This window comes from Rhinopithecus bieti, unplaced genomic scaffold (genome assembly GCF_001698545.2).
Source record: "Rhinopithecus bieti isolate Rb0 unplaced genomic scaffold, ASM169854v2 scaffold_32105, whole genome shotgun sequence".
NCBI classification, from domain to species: Eukaryota; Metazoa; Chordata; class Mammalia; order Primates; family Cercopithecidae; genus Rhinopithecus; species Rhinopithecus bieti.
Window position 1 is genome coordinate 125,044 of NW_016814250.1, and position 15,799 is coordinate 140,842.

The 15,799-nt window shown below is 33.7% G+C and overlaps 1 protein-coding gene across 1 annotated transcript in view; it reads right to left on the reverse strand.

The window, feature by feature from the left end:
* Window positions 1–15,799, reverse strand: part of LOC108514038 (tetratricopeptide repeat protein 29-like) — a gene marked incomplete at its 3' end in the record, with an annotated part of 142,289 nt that overhangs the window by 118,539 nt on the left and 7,951 nt on the right.

Below are 15,799 nucleotides of genomic sequence, written 5' to 3' on the forward strand. Positions count from 1 at the left end.
ACTTTTTTAAAAAAGTATAAAATAGATTAGCAGGCAGAGAATAAGAATATTTTTCTTTTGTATTCCCATAAAATAATGCAAATTCCAACAAAAAGAAAACTTGTATAATATTATTAGTATTAAACAAAATAGAATCCAGGCAGAAAACATTAAAGGAGTATAATAATATCAGATTTATAAATAGATTAATTTACTGAAAAACATAGCAGGTAGGAAACAATGCACCTAATAATATAGCTTAAAATACATAAAATTAACAGAAGAAAGAGAAGACATTGATTTTAATTTTTTTCCAGAAACTTACAGATAATGTAGAGGGAAAAGTGTTTGAACAGTAATTGCCTAGCTTGATTGAAATAACAGCCTCACGCTAATATTTATATTCTGAGAGATTTTTATATAGAGAACTATCTACCAAATTAAATAGAGAATATATACTTATTTTTCAAAAAAATAAATATTTATAAAATCTGACCAAGTACTGGTCACACCAGGAATTTTGTAAACTGATACACTTACTACACATCCATGGATATACATCCATGACACACTTACTAAGCATGAGTAAAGATTTACTTCCCAATCCAGGATCCCCTACAAAAAAAAAAAAAAGCGAACACCAAAAACTATTCACCTGCAAATTTAGAAATACACTCCAAGTTTATTATTTGCTTAAATGTGAAACCAGTATGGAAATTTTCATATATTTAGAATTGAAAGAAAAAAGAAGTTATCATCATATTTAAAAAGGAAGCTATAGATTTAAGTGCATTTTCTGAAAAACAGGAGCAAATGATACTAGTGAAGAAGCTAGCTTTCAACTCAGGATGATAGAAAAAATCCTAACAAAATAAATATTATGAAATAATACTAAATAAAAACTGAGAAGAAAATATTAACAGTAAATTAATAAACTGATAAAAGAGAGACCAAAAAGTTGACCCATAAAACAAAAGAACTGGTTACGTGAAAAGACAGAGATATCTGTACAAGTATAACCAAGAAAAACAAAAACAGTCACTAAAAATAGCAGCATGAACGGAAAAGACTTCTAATTATAATTATAGTAACCGCTAACTTTTACTGTATGCTTAATGATGTGCCAGGTGCTGTTTTCAATACTTTACATGTAATTAGCCTATTTAACTTGACAACATTTTTTATGAGATAGGTGCTATCATTTTAATCTCCATTTTACAGATGAGGAAACTATGCCACAAAGAGTTTAATTAACAAGGTGAAGATCACACACCTGTGAGTGATGGAGCTGGTTCATCAACAGAGGCAGTCCAACCCTAGGCCCCGTATTATTAGCCATCATTATCTTTACGCTACCTTCAAGATATAGAGAATATTTCAAGAAATATAGAAGAGACTTTAACATTATTAGAAAATATCATGTTAAACTTCATTGCAGTAAATATAAAATTTTACATAAACAGGCACTTATTTTTCAAAAATAACAATTCGCTGGAGAAGATTTAGGAGACCAATTACAAGACTTACCTACCCCCTTTCCCCTGACCCCCTACTCTCACCAAAGGAGAAAAACTATTCAGTTTCACATGGGAGTTCTACCAAATTTTCAATAATAAGAAATTCCCATTTCATCCAAAATGTCCTAGAGCATTGAAAAGGATAAAAAATTCTTCAGTCAATTTTACAAAATACAAGTAACCATTGTAATTTCTTTTGCTGGGGGAGGGCCCAGAAAGACTGCAGAGAAAGAGATGTGTCTAGGTCCTTGCATTATCTGAAAAAAAATTTAATTTGCCCTCACTTTTAATTGAATAAGATAAAAATTCTTTAGTCAATTTTACAAAATCTTGAAGTGTAGCAAAAGAAAATAAAAACCACAGCTCAATATCATTATGATTTAGATGCAAAAGTCACATATACACATACACGTGCGCACACACACACACACACAGAAGTCAATAAATTGAAACCATCATGAGTTTATCTCAGAATTGGAAGAATAGTTCAAAATAGAAAATCTAGTAACTTTATAATAATCTAGTAGGTGCAAGAAAATTATTTCACAATGTTCAAAGCTCACAAATGATTAAGAAAAAGAGAAACTAAAAAAAAACTTCTTTATCTTGGTAACGTGTATCTATTTAAAAACCTATGGCAAAAGGCTTTCTGTTTAGGATACATTAGAATCGTCTTCACTGAAGCCAGGAATGTGAAGGGATGCCGCTGTCAATGCTATTATTTAACACAATTGAAATGAAAGGTTCTTGTTAATGTGGGACTCAGTATTTTAATAATGTCAGTTCTCCTAAAATAACATATGAATTTAGCACAATCCCAATAAAATCTTAAAGATATTTCCCCAACTCTTGACAAGATTATTCTAAAATTCATATAAAACAGTGAATATACAAGAAAAACTTTCTCATTTGGAACAAAAGGGACTTTCTGCCAGATACAAGAATGCATTTCAACTATATTGATAAAAAGATTAGTGGCACTAATATAAGAAAAGGCAAATAAATTAATATGACAGAATATATATGTACATGTATGTGTAAAGGTGTATGCCTCATATAGACACATGAAAATTTGCCATTTAATAAAAGGAGCATTTCAATTCAGGGGAAAGTTTTTAGGACAACTGATTTGCAAATATTACTGGGTTTTTTTTTAGATTAATATTTTATATCCAACAAATAACACATATATAGCATGTGCTATATTACTTTTCTGCATTTAAGAATATAATTAATACACTTAAATCTCAGTTTCCTGATCATCTCCTTAACCCTAATATATGTGATAGGTTTACATTGACATTATCATGAAGATCTTTCAGCTGCTTAATCATATTATTTGCTACAGAATTAGTTAAGAAGTGTTTCTTCATCTTCTATTTTCTTGAAGAGTTTGTGTTGAGTTTGTCATTATTTCTTCCCCTAATGTTAGGGAGAATTCATTAGTGGAGCCACATGGGCCTGGAATTTTCTTTGTAGGAAGTTTTTTAAACTATAAATTTAATGTCTTTAATAAATATATATCTCTTCTGTTACTTGTATCTATGTAAGTGAACTTCGGCAGTGTCTTTTGGGAAATTCAGCCATTTCATCTGTCGTTGAGTTTATCAGCATGAAGTTTATCTCCTAATGACATTTTAATATTTGTGTAATCTGTAGTGATGTGTCCCTTTTCATTTCCCAAATTGGTAAACTGTGTCTTCTATTTTTCTCTGATCAGTTTGACTAGTGGTTGATCCATTTGTTTTTCAAAGAACCAGCATTAGTTTCATTGTTTTGTTTGTTTGTTTGTTTTCTGCTCTCATTTTGCTATTCCTTTTCTCTACTAAGTTTGAGTTTAATTTGCTTTCTTTTCTGGTTTTGAAAATGAAAGCTTAGAAAATTAATTTTGGATATTTACATTTTTTCTAATACAAGCATTTTAATGCTATAAATTTCCTTCTAAGCACTGCTTTAGCTGTATCCCACAAACTTTGATATGCTGTGTTTTCTTTTTCATTCAGTTAAAATATTTTCTAATTTGACTTGTGATTTCTTCTTCGATTAATGGGTTATTTAGAAGTATGTTGTCTTGCTTCCCAATTTAGGAAGATTTTCCAAAACTCTTTCTGCTATCCTTTTTAACTTTATTTCATTCTTGTAAGAGAACATAGTTGGAAGGATTTAAATTGTTTAAACATGTTAAAATTTGTTTTATGGCCCAGACTATAATCTACTATGATAAATCCTCCATGCACAGTTGAACATAATGTGTTCTACTGTTGTTTGGTGGAATACTCTATAAGTGTCAATTACTTAAGGTGATTAAAGGCGTTGTTGAAGGTTTCTATATTCCTACTGGTTTTTCTACCAATTATTGAGAGAGTGATGTTGGAATCTCCAACTAAAATTATGGACTTTTCTACTTCTCCTCTTCTTTCTATCAGTTTTGGTTCAACGTTTTTTGAAGTTCTGTTATCAGAAGCATAAACATTTAGGCTTATGTCCTCTTGATGAGCCAACTCCTTTTATCATTATAAAATATCATTTTTTTCTATAGTGATATTTCAACTGCTTTCTGAAAACATTTCTGAAATTTTGAGATCTCTAATTTGTTTTCTCTCCTTTCTTATCATGGTAAGAATTTATTATCCTTTGTACTTCTGTGTGGCCATTTAAAACATAGAAAAGAAATGAGATTAGTCACTTATCTTGACCTTGACATTAATATGGGAAAACCTTAAGCCAAATTAACTTTTGAGAAAACAATTCCCTTAATCAGCAATGCATTTCTTTGGCTACTTTGGTTGTAGGATAAAAAATTGTTTCAGACAAGCTTAAGTAAAATGATTTCATGGAAATCTGAATCATGATTGCAGAACAACTGAGTTCTGGTAGAACTGAGCCCCAAGGCAGGTTCTGGATCCAAGGCAGTCCTGGAAATACCGGAAAAGTCTGAAAATTGATTTCAAATGTATGTCATCCATTTTCTTTCCAGCTTATTCATTCCTTCCTCTCTTTGAACCATCTTTTTTCCTACTGCTTTGCTTCTGCTTCTTTATAACAATAGGTTGCCTTGGTCAAATTACTTAACCTCTCCATGCCTTGGTCTCTGGGAGTAATAACAGGGTTATTGTTCATAGGGTTGTTGTAAAGACCACTTAACACAGAGAATAGCACACAGCAATCATTTATTTTACCTGTTACTATCTTGTTTGAAAGAAAACTTAACGGGAAAATGTAATATTTATGACAAGCTGTCTAAATAACTATTTTGTTGCATTAGGTGTGCAAATTTTTCTTACATAAGATTATATGATAACTTTCTTTTGGAGCTTAGTATCAGGAAAAAGCTTATCTCTTAAAGAACTGATGTATGCCTTTTCATCAGGTGTTGAGACTTCTGTAGTCCTTCACATCTTCCTTTTTGCCTAGTCTACCCAGAAGTTGAAACAGAAACTTAATGTTCCCTCATAGTAACTATAGTAATTCCACTGGGGAGCATATTTACATACTTTATTTATTTGCTTTCTGTTTTCTAGTTATAATCTGACAGCTGTATAATACAAAGGTTTTGTTTTGTTTTGTTTTGTTTGGGGTTTTTGTTTTTTGTTTTTTTGTTTTTGAGACAGAGTCTTGCTCTGTCGCCCAGGCTGGAGTGCAATGGCGCAATCTCAGCTCACTGCAACCTCTGCCTCCCAGGTTCAAGCGATTCTCCTGCCTCAGCCTCCTGAGTAGCTGGGATTACAGGTGTGTGCCACCATGCCTGACTAATTTTTATATTTTTAGTAGAGACAGGGTTTCACCATGTTGGCCAGGCTCGTCTCGAACTCCTGACCTCAGGTGATCTGCCCGCCTCAACATCCAAAGTACTGGGATTACAGACATGAGCCATCATGTCCAGCCTACAAAGTTTGAACTTTAAGTTTCTTTAATCTATTCTGGAAAGAAAGTCAACAAGCAAAAAAGTGTTATTTTATGTAAGTCCGAGGCCTAAAAGTTGAAGAAAACACAATCCCTGCTTTCAAAGACTCCAGTCTAGAGCAGAGTTCATTCCTTATGACAACTCACATTAAGAAAAAATACAAAAATTAGCTGGGTGTGGTGGTGCACACCTGTAATTCCACCTATTCAGGAGGCTGAGGCAGGAGAATTGCTTAAACTCGGGAGGTGGAGATTGCAGTGAGCCGAGATTGCGCCACTGCACTCCAGCCTGGGCGACAGAGCAAGACTCCATCTCAAAAAAAAACAAAACAAAACAAAAAACAAAACCAGACACTTACATTGCAATTCAGCACACGTATAAATGTGTGTGTAACATATTAAACCAATGTTTAAAAGCACAAATATGCAAAATGTTCCAATCGGTTTATAATTATTAACTCAATTAATTATCATAACTATTTTAGGAAACAGGCCCTATTATCATTATCTTTATTTTTTTCAGATTAGGTAACTGAAGTACAGAAAGGTTAAGTAACTTCGCCAAAGTCAACTAGCTACTTTGTTAATGAGAGTAAATCTGGGACTGGAGTCCAGAGAGTATGGTTTAAAAATTCATGCTCTATTCCATTACACATGGTAGCCTCCCAATATTTAGCTTTCCGCTATGCAATGGGTTTTTTTCTATCCTATTTGTCTACACTCTCTTTCCATTTCTTAAATCCTGGCCATGATCCCCAATCTGATGGGTCACAATCACTACCCACTAATGAGTCACAATCTATATACTATCCATACTATAGTACATACATACATAGTATAGAACATACTACAGTATGTTAAATATTAATAAAGGGGAAATAAAACACTTGTACATGACTGTCAATGGCCATCAAGATAGTTCAAACAGGAGCTCTGCACTCTACCAAGTGGATCAAAGGAGGCCTCACAAAGCAAGAAACAGTTAAGTTGAGGCTGGAAGATAAATAAAAGTTTGCCCAGTACACAAAGCATGAGAGAAAGCAGAAGGGTTTTCCAGGCAGAACACATGTGCAAGGCTATGAAGGGGTAAAAGATCATGGGTTCTCATTCCTGTGAGGTGAGCTAAGCACTGTGTGAGTAGAGTACCAAGGATGCACATATGAGCAGAGCAGCAATGGCCCCAGCTCTCTTGAAGCTTGTAGTGTAGTATAGGAAACAATTATACTAGCAATGGCAATATAGTACTATAAGTGTACTGGAGATTACAAGATTATAGCAAGTTTATCTAATACAGCCGAGCCATTTAAGAATGAGTAAGAGTCATGAGACAATTAGGAGAAAAATCATTCTAGGCCAAGAGAATGGAAATACACTAAGAATGAGAGATGAGAGAAAACATAGAATAATGAAGACCTGAATATTTTCAGAGGCAGAATGGTATAATGCTCCAAAAATGAGTGCTAGACCCAGACTGCATAGATTCAAAGTCAGCTCTTCTACTTATTATCTGTGTGTCCTTGGGAAAGTTACTTAATATCTCTGTGCATCAATTCTTAGCTGTAAATTGAACTAATAAATTCTTTTTGTGAATTAAATGAATGAATACATATGAGGCACTTAATTCCTGAAACATAGAAAGTGCTCTACAAATATTAGTCATTACTATTATTTTTGCAGGAAGATGAATTTCAAAGCAGGAATGGAAGGAATTAAACTGGAAACAGTATGCATGCGCTGGGATGAGGCTGGCCTTATTAAAAAGTATTTCTTGAGTGCCTACTATGTGGATACTGTTATAGGTGCTGGAGATTCAGCAGTCAACAAGACATCCCTCTAGTTGCTGGGGTCAGTTCAGAAGGAGTCATTTTTTATCTATTGCTTTATTTAGTCCCCATGTTTACTCCATTGGTAAGCTCTGATCTCCCTATCACTTAAATATATTCTAAATTAAACCATTTCTCATCATTTCCACTTCTGCCCTAGTCAAGCCACCATCATCTTTTGCTCCGGGTGTTCCCCAGTCAAATATCCACAGAACCCAATAGCCTTGAATGATCCTTTTAAACTAAAGTGACAGCATATCATTTCCCTGCATAAAATGAGCCAAAGGTTTCCTAGCATACTTAGAAGAAAATTTAGGCTTTTTGGAAATTATTCTGACCAAATAACTTCTGATTCCTTAGGAACAATGTGAAGGGAATTTTAAAAAATCCAAGAAGCACAAAAGAGATTTGGAAAGATTCTTATTGATCATCTAAGAGTTTGGAAGATACTATAATAATTAATTAATAAGTAAATTAATAAACAATTTGTATCAATTTAAGGACAGAGGCAATCAACATTGGTAAATTTCCCAATAACACAAATCTTTCCATATACAAACCTAGACTAAAACAAAAACTAATAAAGCAAAACATACAATTAAAACTTTTCTAAAATATATTACTCATTTCCCTGCCATATGAAATAGAGTAAGGTCAACAAAATAATGCTTTGTTAGGAATTCTGTTATTTAATTCAACACAATGTAAATACACTGAAAAGGGTGGCTGCAGGGCCCAGTCATGCCTTGCCCTTGTCCCCAGACAGTCTGTCCTTTTCATAGTGGCCAATTATTTTATCTTCCCCGTGTCAGCTAGTATTTCAGTATTTTAGCTTCTTCCTTACAAATTTAATTTACCTAAAGTAGGAAAAACAGGACGCTTCCATGAAAAGCAATATAGGCAAGCTAGTTAAATAAGAAAACCTAATTGTATATACATGTCTAAGTCGACAGACTTGGCCTAAGGATGCCTCCACAGCCCTTCTGACAGTAAAATATGTAGGCTATTTTTCTGGAGCTTTTCTTTGTTGTGTCAGGGTTTGCATGCATATACTGATGTTGGTTAATGTAAATCTGACATCTGAATTAGTGATGTGTCCCTGATATTCTTTTTATGAAGGAACTGTCAAGTTTTGCCTGCATTGTGTGGATTGCAGGGAAGAAGAGGAAGAAGCTTCTCTATCTGGGTTTTCTGGCTATACAGTATCTCTGATGTACAATACAGCAAAGTGCAATAGAAGAAGGTATGCCTGTATTTAATTCGACTTAACATGCTTACACTTTGGCTTGAAGACAAGCACTTAAAGTATATTGAAAGATTTTTATACAGTGATATGTAGAAAATTGGGATTAATAGTTAAAGCACAGAGCTTGAAGATGTTAATACACACACATATATACACATAACATGCACACATACAATATATATATTTATAGACACACACACTACATATATTTGTATGTGTGTGTATATATATATATACGTGCACAGACATATATATCTTGATAAGTTGCCTTCCTAGATCAAAGAAAGGGTGATCATATTTTAAATGGTCTCAGAGAGTCACTGAAATACAAACATGAAGTTTTAAAAGCTTCCAAATAATAAAAACTATTAAGGAAAAGTATCTCCTACAAACTTATATTCTTATTTTCATTTCTTATAATTAGACATTTAAATGCTTTTATTTTAAAAGAGAATGAAAAAAATAAAAAGAGAATGATAATGCTATTCCCTTCTAATCTGGAGGTGGGCATCACCTGATTATGCTTCCCAGAAAAGTCCCTGGTCTGGTAATATCTGTGGAAACCCTGGTGAAGCAAAAGAGTTCTTGTGAATCCATAACTTGGTTTTGCTTTAAACAGTGAGATAGTGACACTGGTTATTACCACATCTCCAATTTCCAACATAGAAAACAGAACAGGATATGGATATAGGCCAGGGAGATGATTTTTCCATAGTTGCAGTAACCTCAGTAATTTTAAGGATTGTTTTTTAGCCATAATGGATACTTGAAAATGGTCTAAATAGTTTTTAATCTTCCCTGTTTTCTTAATACAGAAAGAACACACTATCAAAGACAAAACACAACATAATAAAACCATCTTGCCCCATACATTGAGAGTGATGTGGCTGGATCATTGTTTATCCCACTGACTGACAGTTCTGGCTGATTCATCCTCTGTGGTACCTGTGTGCTTGTCTCCTTTTATGTTTTCTTATTTATCACTTTGTCCTATCACACTGAAAATGAATTTCCCAAATGGTTTTAAATAGAGAAGTACATTTTGCACTTACAGGTTTATGGGCTATTGTAGGAAAAACCACATCCTCCAGCTATATTCTGTGTATTTCTAAAACTGTGAGTTTATCTGTACATTTCTGAAAAGTTTTTATTGCAACTTGAAATTTTCTTAAAAAAACTGGCTGGGCACGATGGCTCCCAGCTGTCATGCCAGCACTTTTGGGAGGCTGAGGTGAGAGGACTGCGTGAAGCCATGAGTTCAAGCTCTATCTGGGCAACATTGAGTCCCTGTCTCTACAAAAATAAAAAGTCCTCTCATTGATTAGTATTGTAAGTTTGAAATATATCTTATTTAAAACTCTGCCTTTAGTACATGATGAAAATGATACTTAGTACAACAAAAAGGTATTTAAAGAGAAATGATAAATTAATATCACTACATAAATCAACACATAAAGTTAATGCAAAATATTTAGGCTATTTATACTATTAATACATGCTTAAAAGCCAAAGAAAAATGAGTAATGATAATTAATAATAGTCTGAATTGAGTGTCATCTACATGTGTTTCACATAGAGAATCTCATTTAATTCCTGTAAGAATTTCTGGTTATTATGCTCTCCAAATAGTTGTGGAAAGCAAAGATGAGACAAAGCAGGTAAACTCTTTAAGACAATACAGGTATTACATAACAAAGCCAAGTTTTCAACTGCAGAAGGAATCAGCTCCTCTAATAGCCAGAGTTGCAAGTCACGACTCCCATGCTTTCCTCTTAGAGACATTTTTTAAAAATGTCTATTAGAGCTGGTAAGCTTAAACACCTATGTGAAAATAGTATTTTAAAGCAAACTCCTAAAGGACACAAAGATACAAATGCGTAAAAAAATTGGCATTTCTATGTTCTGTTGACATTTGAAATCTTTTCTTTTATCTCTATATTTGGTTTTGGTGAAAATTTGAGACCATTTTTTTGCACCTAGTGAACATTGTTGTTTTATTCTGTCTTGTTTTGTTTTTCAAAAATCTCCTTCCAACTACACTTTTAAAATTCCCCAATTTTAAACTTTATTGATATCAGTCTTTTCCCCCTTCTTCTTTCCGTTTTTTCTTCTTCTTCCCTTCCTTCTCTTTCTTTTCTTTTAAATCATGGCAAAACAGTCTTTTCATTCCTGGTTTCACATCCTAGAGATCTGATCTAGAAGACAATGCCAGAATTTTTTCAAAAGGAGTGACAATTCCTTCTCTTTTCCATCTGCATTCTCTGTAATCACTTATTTTTTAAAATATTCATGAGAAAGAATTTTTCTCTTCATTTTGGAACACCAAAATCTTCTTTCCTAGCAAGAAACGGGTTCTTCCTTCTCTTGCCCACCTATCTCTGTCTCATCTGGAGATTAGTCATGTAAACATTTGCTTGGCAACTGGCTTCTTCAGGAAGTTAATTTGCAAACCTCCATAGAGAATTTAATTTATTACTTTACCAAACAGCAAACTGTTTTAAGAGAAACCAAAATGATTTCATAAAACATTTCAAGAGTAAACAAAAATGAATTAAGCAGAGGAAGAGCACACTTGAAAGGATCTAACTTCCAATAAAGAATTATGAAATACTGTATCTTAAATACATGGGCTTCATCTTGCTCCGTATGTTTAGAATGCCAAGGCATTTCACAAATCCAGAAGCTAGATTTGCATATAAAAAGTATATTTGTAGTTCATAAAAGCACCTTTGGAAGAAAATTTTGAAATTCAAGATAAAACCTAGTCTGCAAAAAAAAAAAAAATGTAGACTGGCAAAACACTAATTTACTTTGAGTAAGTATAATACAATTCAAAACGAGGCAGGAGAAAAAAGCTTTAAAAGATATGAAAGTAAATTGTTCTTTGTTTCTTTACAGCCCAAACTCACTGAATATAGTAACAAACAGTCCTAACTGCCACTGAGCTTGCTGACAAAGTGATGTTCAATAAACACTCACTGATGATACTAAAAATAAGATATTCTGAAAGAAAGTAATATCTTAGAGATGCACACAATTTTGAACCAAATATATTCTTCCATATAATAGAACTTGATATCTGAAGCAGAAAATAATATTGAGCAGATTAACATACTCTGTCCCCAGATGATTTTGTTTCCTCATATACATAGCTAAATCGGTAAAGTGCCCTCTAGAAATGTTGATTTGAATCTATAAATGACTCTTTTATTACTTAGCTACTCAAAGTAATTATATGATAATAAGTGATATTTTAAGTTCTTTTTGAAAACAATAATGCATTCTGATAATATTATACAGAATGAAAAACCCGACGCACAGAAACTCTTCTGACATGACTGTCTGTACTTGTTAAAGATCAGTTAGATAGTAGCAGTGAACCATTTGAAGTTCACTGCTAAGTCAAATTTGACTTTGTAGTTTAAAGTCAAATCATCATTATGAAATATGGAATGTGAATACAATGGATTCGTTTTAAATGAACCTATAAGGCACAACAATAATCTAGTCACTTAGAAAGTAATGAAGCACACTGAAATTTCTTCTGTGAAGGTAGATGATACAAAACCCAGAAGCCCTTTGCCTTTGAACAATTCTATCCATTCCAAAGTAAAATACATCCCCGTCACTTGAGTTTGGCCATTCCAGTGACAACTATATGTTAGCTTACCCTGCTTCCTTACTCATTTACATTTTATTATGAGGTCAAGGAACGGCTCACTGTGGAGGTCACATTCAAGTTGACACCTGCATAAGAAGTGTCAGCAATAAGGCCATTTCGGGAGTAGAGACTGGTGGGGAGAAAGAGAGAGAAGGTCAGAGTTCAGTAAAGTCCAGACCATGCACAGCTTCAGGCCAGGTGAAGAATGGAAAGCTTTTGGCAGATTTTAAGCAGGGGGATGTCATGATCTAATGTTTTCAAAAGACCACTCTAGCAGGAGGAGTGTGGTGGAGTGAGAGTGGGTGTGGGTAGAGCAGTTATATGACCATTTAAGCGATCTTAGCAGACAAGATGGCAGCTCTGCGATGAAGACCAGGAGATGAACACGGGATATATTTTGGAGTTGTATCTGATCGGGCATACTAATGGATTAGAGGGGAGTAGCAGTAAGCAAGGTAAAACTCAAGGCTGCCTTGATGGTATTTGCTGAATTGAGGAAAGGCTGTGGGAAGAATATTGGGGATAGGAGAGGAGTAGGGGTGAAGCAAGAGTCCAGTTTTGGGTTATATTAACCTTGGAATGTCTGTGATATATCCAAGTAGACACATCAAGGAGGCAATTGGATCTGAAAACTTTCAGCTTGGTAGAGAGGTCAGTGCTGGATTTATAAATTAAGTAGCCATCGGGTTATTGCTAATGTTTAAAGCTGTAAGACTGGGTCCAGGTTGAGAGTGTGGCTGAAGTGCACCTAGGACCCAGCCTTTGGACACCTCACCACTGAGAGTTTGGAAAGAGAAAACCAGCCTGCAAAGAAGACTGAAGTGTTCCAGTGTGGAGGAAAACCATAGAAAATGGCATCCTGAAAGTCACAAGCACATAATGTTCAAGAAGATGAGAGTGTTCAACTCGGTCAAATGCTGTGAAGACATCAACGAAGCTGGAGACAGAAACATAACTATTAGATGTGATAAAACTAGAGGTCATGGGTGACCTTAAAGAGGCATTTCAGTAAGTATGGGGGCTGGAAACCTATTTAGAGTCAACTGAGGCAAAAATGAAACGTGAAAATATTAAGACACCACTTTTGTTTGCTGTCTTGGGTAGAGAAAAATGGGGTAGAACCTGGAAGGGGATAATACGTAAAGAAAAATGTTTGAGTAGAAATGAATACCAGTGAGACTGATCCAATGAAAATGGAGAAATTGATGGTATAGGAGAAAAACAAATTTAACTGCAGGAGAAAGTCTTGGGAGCAGGTAAGAGGGGATAAGAGGAAGCACAGCAGAGGGACCATACTTAGATGACAATAGGAACTCTCCACCCATGGCATTCGGAGGAAAGTCAGAGCGTGTGAGTTTACACATAAGTAGGTTGGTATATTTTGAGGTGCATGATGAGGGATTTTGAAACTAGACACAGAGCATATGTGTACTATGGGATATCAAAGCCAGTGTACATCATTTGTATTAATGAGTATACACAAATATATTGATCACCATCTTAAAGACATGAATAAGGCAGTAGAGAGAGGGATTTGAGGATATATCTTAGACATTGTTTTTGCCTGATTTGATTCTTCCATTTCTACCCATTACATTTTTATATACTGAAGATCTATGACTTTCTAGTTAGATAATTTTATAATGCTACCAGACAGGAAGCTAAACTCAAAATCTATCTTCCTTGAGAAGTTCTATCCTATTGTCTTAGTCTTCTCTGATTGTTTCTTGACCTCTAGGCTGCACCTCACAGGACAGTTGGCACTCAATCATTTCATATTTGTCTGCTGCTCATAGGTCTTATTGTCTCAAATAGATGTTAAGGTTCCAGGATGCGGCCAAGTATTTTACAATAAAATATCATTGTCTCTCCCACTGTGAAAAAACTAGTATTAGATATAAAGTGAGTACTTAATAAATGTTTGTTGATCAATTTATCTTTTAAGGGTTGAATGGCTATAAAGAGTTTTATGCAGTAATTCCTTGGCTAACAGACTACACGTAATTCTTCATGGCACCTGCTGGGCATTGCTGGAAGATGCTGAAATCATTCATCAATTTTCTCCTTTTTATGCTATTCAATTAGTCTGTCTAGGGCAAGGTCTAGAATGTATATCAATCAAAAGCACAATAATGACCTGTGCACAAGCTATCTCCATACTAATGATTTGCATCCACTATCTTACAGAAAGAGCTTTGGTCTAAGAAAGCACTGAAGTGAAGGAAACTTTAAGGAGACTACTGTAGTAAGAACTGAGAATTACCCAGTGTTACTGTTGCAAATAGTTTAATGATGAATTTGAAATCAATTTGGCAGTACCTTTAGTGGAAAAATAATATTAAGAGAATACTCATCACTATAGCCTATTTTGCATTGTCTTAGATAAAATTTTTCTTCAGCCTGCACTGAAAGCTTAAATGTCAGTAGTCTTTTAGTATATGGACTTCTAGTTTGTTGAAATTATGTGTAGCATGTTTAGTTTTTAATTTAATTCCAATTCTTAAGGCAATTAAAACTATTTGGATATAATATTTAAATCAGAATCCAAATATGGCATACATACATTTTTCTTTTAAGAAGTAGTTGTACTGTCATACAATACTGACCTTTAATTTTATGTAACAGGTTATCACGGAAAGTTAAAGAATTAATCATCAGAATAGCATTTAACCAAAAATCCCACATACCATATACATGGTAGTCCATAGAGCTCTGCAGAAGTGAGTGATTACAGCTACTGTAAAATTTTGTCATTCTCATTCTATAAAGTAGTTATTGACAGAATAAATGACTGTTTTTCCATGTTATATGCAAATTGACAAAGATAATATCTGATAAAATGGAAAACACCAAGAGACTTAGAACTTCAGAATATATGAAACCCACACCAAAATATAATTAGCAACACTCTTTCAGTAGAATCCCATAGCATGAGACAATATTAATAGAGAGAATCTTTTAAGAACATTTGTTGCATAAAATATTTTAATTGAAACAATTAATGAATTCCATAAGATAAGTGTAGATTTACAAGATTTCCATTTTTCAATACTTACATGAAAAGATCTGATAACAGAGCCACTAAGTATAGGTAAGAAATATTAAACCTGTTTAGCTGTTATTCTAGGTTTCTATTCATTTCTCACTAACTTACATTGATTTTTGTACTGCTTTTATTCATCCTATAAATTAGACTCCAACTGGTGATAAAATGTCAAAGTTTGCGTTGTTCATCTAAAAAAAACAAATCTAGACAATTTAGAATTATTTTAAAATTAACCAATAAACTATGATCCATTTGTTCTCTTTGTGAGTGTTTGGGTGGAAAAGAGACATATTAGTACATTAGTAAGGTGTTTCTTTTCTTTAATCACCAGGAGAAAAGATACATAAATCTTTTTCTTAAAGCTTTTTTCTTTCCCACGGAGACAACACATCTTAAAATGAAGGTTAACAAGCAATTAATAGCACAGACTTAACTAAATATTGCAAATGTGATAGTATAATATCTTGGTAAATATGGGAACTTTGAGAGCCATAAAATTAAAGACTTTGATATGTGTGAGATCAATAGACATGACTTATCACTATTTAATATGAGCTTTAATTTTAAATGCCATGTTCCAATGAAAAGTATATTACACAAGAAAATTGAAATTTCAATAATCAA